Source organism: Nycticebus coucang, chromosome 4, assembly GCF_027406575.1.
Source record: "Nycticebus coucang isolate mNycCou1 chromosome 4, mNycCou1.pri, whole genome shotgun sequence".
Taxonomy (NCBI): Eukaryota; Metazoa; Chordata; class Mammalia; order Primates; family Lorisidae; genus Nycticebus; species Nycticebus coucang.
The window spans coordinates 11,535,782-11,543,531 of record NC_069783.1 but is presented as its reverse complement, the minus strand read 5'-3'; the positions used below and the strand labels follow the sequence as shown (position 1 = coordinate 11,543,531).

General features: G+C 36.2%; 1 pseudogene; it reads right to left on the bottom strand.

The window, feature by feature from the left end:
* Positions 1-6,840: 6,840 nt before the first annotated feature.
* LOC128584260 (synaptosomal-associated protein 23-like) lies at positions 6,841-7,484 on the bottom strand (annotated as a pseudogene).
* Positions 7,485-7,750: the final 266 nt, after the last annotated feature.

Below are 7,750 nucleotides of genomic sequence, written 5' to 3'. Positions count from 1 at the left end.
TTTTTCTGTGTGATCATTAATATTTATGGATACTGAGGTCCTTGAAAAGTTATTATAGTCCTATGCCTTGGGCAACATTTCAAAAGTTCTGTCTGTTACATATATCAGCAATATCTGGTGCATTCTTTAGAAATATATGGTTCGAAATAACTATTTTGTTAGATTCGTTTATTATAGAAAAGCTCTTAAACTTAAGATGCAGTTATTTTAACGTGAGTCTCAATTTCTCATGTTGAGTCCCCCTGAAAGTAAAAGAATAAATGCCTGCATTATTTGTTGCTTCATATTTAGGACTGTGAGTGTTGCTCCGAAATAATCCAGGTGAATATTGGCTGAATTTGCTGTTCATACCCATCCACACTTATATAATGAATAGGCACCAAATGAACATTAAACAAAAATACATGAGGTGTGTCTGGGTAACATTTGTTACAAATGGTATTTCTTAAATGAAACTTTAAACTTTTTAGCCCTTTGAGAATTGCTATCTCATTCTTTTTTCCTCTTATTTGTTCAATATTTCCAGATTATCATCATCCTTGTTCTAAACAGAAGGATCACTTAGAAATACTCTAAAAGTTTGAACTGTGGTTTTCCTGAGCCTTGTAGCCCCTGCATTATAGAGCCAGCATGTTTAACGATTCAGAAAATATTCTTGAATTTCATTAATTTCAGTCTAGTTGAAATAATTCATTTAAAAAAATCTTTCAAAGTCAAGCTTACTTTGACTCCTGTTTACACTAGGATGAATTCTTATAATCCTAGGCTGCTTCTTTAAAGCAAAGCCAAACAAGTTGGCGGGTTGTAAACTTGTTGAAAAACTGTGAATCCTGTCTTTCCACTCTCAGGCCTAAAGTTACATACCTTCTAGAAGAACAAGACTCGTTTTTAGCACTAGGGGTGTTTATTTATCACCTTTTGTCTGGCTGAAGCTGGTTCAACCACTTAGCAGGTATATGACTTGCTAGAAGCAACTGTGTCAAGGAATGTTTTCACTTTTGCAAAGTGGAGAGTAATGTTTTCCATCAGTACTTTGAGTCAAATATTTCCAAGTCCAGCTTGTTTCCGTGTTGTCAATTCTAATATATCTTTCATCATATAGTAATGTGAAACCTCTTTGAGGAACTCTGACTGACATCCAAATTGGACACACAGTTGTCACTGATAATACCTTTTACCAAAGTTTTTATTTTTTTTTAAAGCAGAATTGCAATTCCCTATTAATATGTCATCTTTCTCACTAAATCATTGATTTTTAGTGTGCTTTGATACAGCTGAGATAGGTTGGGATAAATAACCAAGTTTTGAATTGAGCAAATCAGAAAAAAACCTTTAATGTTTGACTCATCGTTCAAAAGAAAGAAATTTTAGTTTAGCCTAGCATAGCTTATTTGATAATTGCTCTTTATAACTATGTGAGACTGTTGTACTCAAATTCTTAGAATAACTTATTATTTGATGATAATTCTTCATTTTACATTAGATTTGTCTCTTACCTAATCCACATAAAAGAGTCTGTGATTTCACTTAATAATTTCCTATGTCTCTGCAGGATTTTAATTCTTAATTATCTTAAGTATCAATTTATTTCTGCTTGTTCAAATGATAAATCCAGATAATCTTTTCGGCTGGGGAATGTCAAATGCTTAGATATTCACTCTACAGGCTCAATCCTATATTCTCAATCCCTCAGGAGTCAACAGGATGCAACCTTAAAAATCTGAACACATTCCTGCATACCCACCCACTCACTCAGCGGGTAGAGTGACTGACTCGCCTGAGTTTTCAGGTAAAATATGATTCTGCCCTGCCTCAAATCTGTAGTCCCACCCATCCTTGCTGCATTTCTATCCTACATTTTACCTCCTGTCTCTCTCTAGTTCAGGCCCATTTTGTCTTCCTACCTAAGGGATTCTCAATCTCTCCTACCTGTTCAAGCACCATTCTGGGAAGTTGAGAAATACCCTCTTCTCACATGTTTTATCCCTGTCAACTCGTCCCACAAACATTTAATGATGAAAACATGCTCAATTTCTTCCAATGCTATTCAAATACAATTCCATCTTCTTTCCCTTGCTCATTAGGCCTCTCCCTGTTTCTTTTCTCTTTTTGAAAGTCACAAAGCCTAAGAGACTCAACTCATTCACCTTCTCTCTTCCTATCTATCCCACTAACAATGATCTTCATGTTGATCCATATTTCTCTCAAATTGTTTTCCTTGAAATCAAGGTTAAGCTCTTCTCATTAAATGCAATGGACTCTTGTATCTTTTTCATATTTATATTTTAAACAGCATTTTAAATCAGTTAGTAAGTCTCTCCTTTCCAGGATCACTATTTTTCCTCGTTTCTTTTTATTTGTTTAAAACCCATCACTAAAAAGCCTCCATCTTGGGCTAAAAGTAGAACAAATTATAAATTCCTATAATTCCTGAAATCAGAAATCAAAACTCAGGACGTTTCCATCACCCTGACAGTTGCTGTCAGCTTCTTTTCTAATCTGTTTTCTGTTTTTGCTTCTGTTTAGGGAGATTCTACTCTTTATCGGACTAACAAAGTTCTCTTCTAAGACTAATTTATTGAATATTTAACATGAATAAGTGCTGAATGGTATTATATAATTGCCTGCATGTGTTATGATGATCATATAGTTTTTATCTTTTCTCTTAATATTTCAATTATGTAGATTTATTTTCAAAGCTAATCCAATATTACATTTCTCAATTAACATTATGTAATTGTAAAAATGGAAATTATATTATGGAAAAGGGAAAAATTTAATAAAAGACTTAACAATCCTTAAATATTTATGCACCTAACACAGGAGCGCACAGATTTGTAAATCAAATTCTCTTAGATTGAAGCAAAGAGAAAAACAGCGACATCCTAATTGCCAGGGACTTTAACACCTCATCGACAGAACTGTTCAGACCATACAAGTGGAAGATAAATAAAGAAAGACTGTACTTGGCCAGGCATGGTGGCTCACACCTGTAATCCTGGCACTCTGAGTGGATTACTTGAGCTCATGAGTTCGAGACCAGCATGAGCAAAAGTGAGACCCTATTTCTATTAAAAATAGAAAAACTGAGGCAAGAAGATCGCTTGAGCCCAAGAGTTGGAGGTTGCTGTGAGCTTTGATGCCATGGCACTCTACCCAGGGTGACAGTTTGAGACTCTGTTTCAAAAAAAAAAGAAAAGAAAGAAAAGAAAAAGGAAAAGGAAAAGAAACACTGCACTATGAGCCTAACATATTTACAGAACATTTTACCCCAAAGCTTCTGAATAATATGCATTCTTCTCATCATCACATGAAACATTCTTCAACATTGATCATATCTTAACCACAAAAATGAGTCTCATGTGTCAACAAATTAAAAAAAAATAGAAACCATACCATGTATCTTCTCAGACCACAGTGGAAAAACAAACAAACAAACAAACAAACAAAAAAAAAAAAACAGAAATAAAACACTTAATTCTACACCAAGACACCAAGTCATTGAAATTAAACAATGTGCTAGCTGAACAATTAGTGGGTCAATAATGAAATTAAGATGGAAATCAAAAGAATCCTCAAACTGAACTTCAAAGAGGACACAATCTATTAAAATTTGTGGGATTCAGTAAAAATGGTCCTATAGGGAAAATCATAGCCTTAAATGCTGATATCAAAAGAACAGAAAGATTACAAATCAGTGATCTAATGGCACATGTCAAGGAACTAGAAAAGGAAGAAAAAAACAACTCCTAAGACAGCAGAAAAAAAGAAATGAATGAGGTCAGAGCAGAATTAAATGACATGGAAAACAAATAAGAAAGCAAACAAACAAAAGCAAACAATTACAAAAGATCAACAAAACAAAACGTTAATTCATAGAGAAGATAAACAAACTTGATAGATGTCTGTATTAACAAGGAATAGAAGGGAAAGTACCAAAATAAGTTCAATCAGAAATGACAAAGGAGATTTTACAACAGATACCACGGATGTACAAAATACCATCACTATGCACGAACGTTACAAAGGGTAGGATAAATGGTTAAATTCTGGAAAACATACAACCTCCTCAGACTAAGTCAGAAGAAGTAGAACTACTGAACAGACCAATAGCAAGGAGCAAGATTGAAACAGTGATAATCTTCCAACCAAAAAAGCCTCAGACCAGATGGATTTATAGCCAAATTTTACCAGACATACAAAGATCTGGTACCCATACTGCAGAAATTATGACATAATGTGAATAAGAGGGAATTCTCTCTCTAAAAAAGCCAGTATCACCTGGATACCAAAGCCAGGAAAAGACAGAACAATAAAAGAAATCGACAGACTAATATCCTTTATGAATATAGATTCAGACATCCACAATAAAATAGTAGCAAACTGAATTCAATAGCACATCAATAAAATAATCCACCATCTACTACTGGGCTTCATACCAAGGACACAAGGATGGATCAACATATGTAAATCAATAAATGTGATTCACCTCATAAATAAAAGCAACAACAAAAACTGTATGATCATTTAGATACATGCAAAAAAAACATTTAACAAAAATCCATCATCCTTTCATGATAAAAAACCTCAACAAACTTGGCATAGAAAGAAAATATCTGAGATATCATCTAACTCCAGTGAGACTAGCCTATATCACAAAATCCCAAGACCAGAGATGTTGGCGTGGATGTGGAGAAAAGGGAACACTTTTGCACTGCTGGTGGGAATGCAAATTAATACATTCCTTTTGGAAAGAGATATGGAGAACACTTAAAGATCTAAAAATAGATCTGCCATTCAATCCTGTAATCCCCCTACTGGGCATATACCCAGAAGACCAAAAATCACACCGTAACAAAGATATTTGTATCAGAATATTTATTGCAGCCCTATTCATAATTGCTAAGTCATGGAAAAAGCCCAAGTGCCCATCGATCCACGAATGGATCAATAAATTGTGGTATATGTACACCATGGAATATTATGCAGCCTTAAAGAAAGATGGAGACTTTACCTCTTTCATGTTTACATGGATGGAGCTGGAACATATTCATATTCTTCTTAGTAAAGTGTCTCAAGAATGGAAGAAAAAGTACCCAATGTACTCACCCTTATTATGAAACTAATGTAGGACCTTCACATGAAAGCTATAACCCAGTTACAACCTAAGAATAGGGAGAAAGGGGAAAGGGAGGGGAGGGAGAAGAAGGGGGACTAATGGGATTACACCTGCCGTGCATCTTACAAGGGTATATGTGAATCCTAGTAAATGTGGAATGTAAAGGTCTTAGCAAAATAACTAAGAAAATGCTACAAAAGCTATGTTAACTAATGTGATGAAAATGTGTCAAACGATATATGAACCAAGTGTATGGTGCCCCACGATCATACTAATGTACACAGCTATGGTTTAATAAAAAAAAAAGAAAGAAAATATCTTAAACGTATGAAATCCATATATGGCAAACCCACAGACAACATCATACTAAATGGGGAAAAGTTTAAATCATTACCTGTAAGAGCAATATACTATTGCTTTATGCTGAAGATGTAATCTTATATCTAGAAAACTCCACAGGCTCCACTAAGAGATGCTGGAAATAAATTTATTGGACAAACAAATTTAGCAAAGTGTCAGATTACAAAATCAATGTATACAAACCAGTAGCATTTCTATAAACTAATCAAAATCAAATCCAAGACTCAATACCAGTTATCATAGCTACAAAGAAAATAAAACACCTAGGAATTTACTTAACCAAAGCGGTAAAAGATCTCTACAAGGGAATTGGAAAAAACTAAGGAAGAAGTCACAGTGACACAAATGGAAAATCATGCTCATGGATTGGTAGAACAAACAAGGTTAAAATGTCCATACTACAGATTCAGGGGTTTTCTTTTTCTTTTTTTTTGTAGAGACAGAGTCTCACTGTACCGCCCTCGGGTAGCGTGCCGTGGCGTCACACGGCTCACAGCAACCTCTAACTCTTGGGCTTACGCGATTCTCTTGCCTCAGCCTCCCGAGCAGCTGGGACTACAGGCGCCCACCACAACGCCTGGCTATTTTTTTTGTTGCAGGCTGGCCGGGGCTGGGCTTGAACCCACCACCCTCGGCACATGGGGCTGGCGCCCTACTCACTGAGCCACAGGCGCCACCCAGGACTCTATTATTTTATAAGTACTATTTTACCTGCATTCCACAAGATGTGATATGTTGTGAATTAACATCACTCACTTTGAAATGTCTTGAGGAAGAAAATCCCTTTTTGTTTGAAGCAGGTCTATTTCCTTCCACGCATTTTGCCTTTTAAGCATTCCAAGATTACAGAAGAATTTATTCCAGCTGCCTTTAATAATCTTCAATTTTTTGTTCACCTGCCTTTTGTTGGTCCCAGCTGAAGGAGAAAAGCTCATTGGTTTCTCATTCCTCAGAAGAGTAACGCTGTATGGGCCAAAGCCAATTCCTAGACAGCTGCCTGTAAGCCTCAGGTCCTTCTGAGATTATAATACATCCTCTCCATTGCCCATTTTGCCTTGCTTATCAACTCAGTAGATTTTTCTGGCTTTCTTTCTGCAGCTTTGAAAGAGAGTGCTATTTGTCACTCTCCTTCACCCTTTTCACCTTCAGTACTTGGCTTCAAAAGCATCAGAATTTCTCAAGGATTGTCCTAAACTATCTTCTTTTATTCCATACTCCCTTACTGGATAATTGCAGTAATTTATCTGGGCCCAACAATCATCGGCTTCACAATTGTATTCATTTGTTTTACTTCTCCTATTTATTTTTTTAGCCAAAATGTTTCAAACACATCCATATTGATATTTCATCCATATTGGTGTTCAAAATCTTAGTTTACAAAATTTTACAACAAGTTTCTTTGCTCTGGCATTGGCAATGTCAGTACAATCTTTGTTGGCATCAGCCTTGTCTGTGATCCATTCTATTTGTCGATTTTGAGCTCCAATCTCAGTGCCCATGTCCTAGGCCATATTTTAGCTTTCCCAGGATGTTGCCCACTTGAGTAAGCTTCTCTTCCACATCATCTTCTCTGGCATCATTAGTTATACATTTAATGTATCCTCCACTGGCTGCTCCTGCTATCAGTGGCTGAGGCTGACCATGTGTTACCCAGCCGGGCTGCTCAGTTATTATATTGCTAAGCAATTGTCTCCACCAACTCCCCAGATTGTCTGATAGAACTTACTGCACTCCAAGTTCTTAGTTCTATTACACAGGTAGACACAAGGGCCACAGCACTTGCTGAGTTCTAAAGTCTTCTCTGCCTCTCTCATGACCTTATTTGGTCCCTGCCTTCTTCTATGTAAGTTAGCTGTTGCCCTTGTTCATCCAGCCTAGTGATAGTCTTCATCCCTGCATCCTGAGACTCAATGATTAAACCCAAGATTCTTCTTGTATTTTCCAGAAATTCATAAGTAACCCTGTGAGCCTTCAGCTGAATTTCTTCTGATGATAGATTATCCATGATGAATCAAAACTCTATCAGGCACAGAACTGGAAATGTAGATATTCCAGTCACTCTTCTCCAGCAGCTGCAGCTCAGACATCCCCAGACCAGACCTAGAGCTGCATCTTTGTCCAACATGTATAATTTATATGATAAAGACATGTCATATATCTAAACAGGGCTTACCATATGACAAAGACTAGGTTTTAAATAAAATCAATTAATCTCATGGCCACAGTAAGGATGTGAAAAAACAATCTCTCATTACCTCTCTTCTACAAATG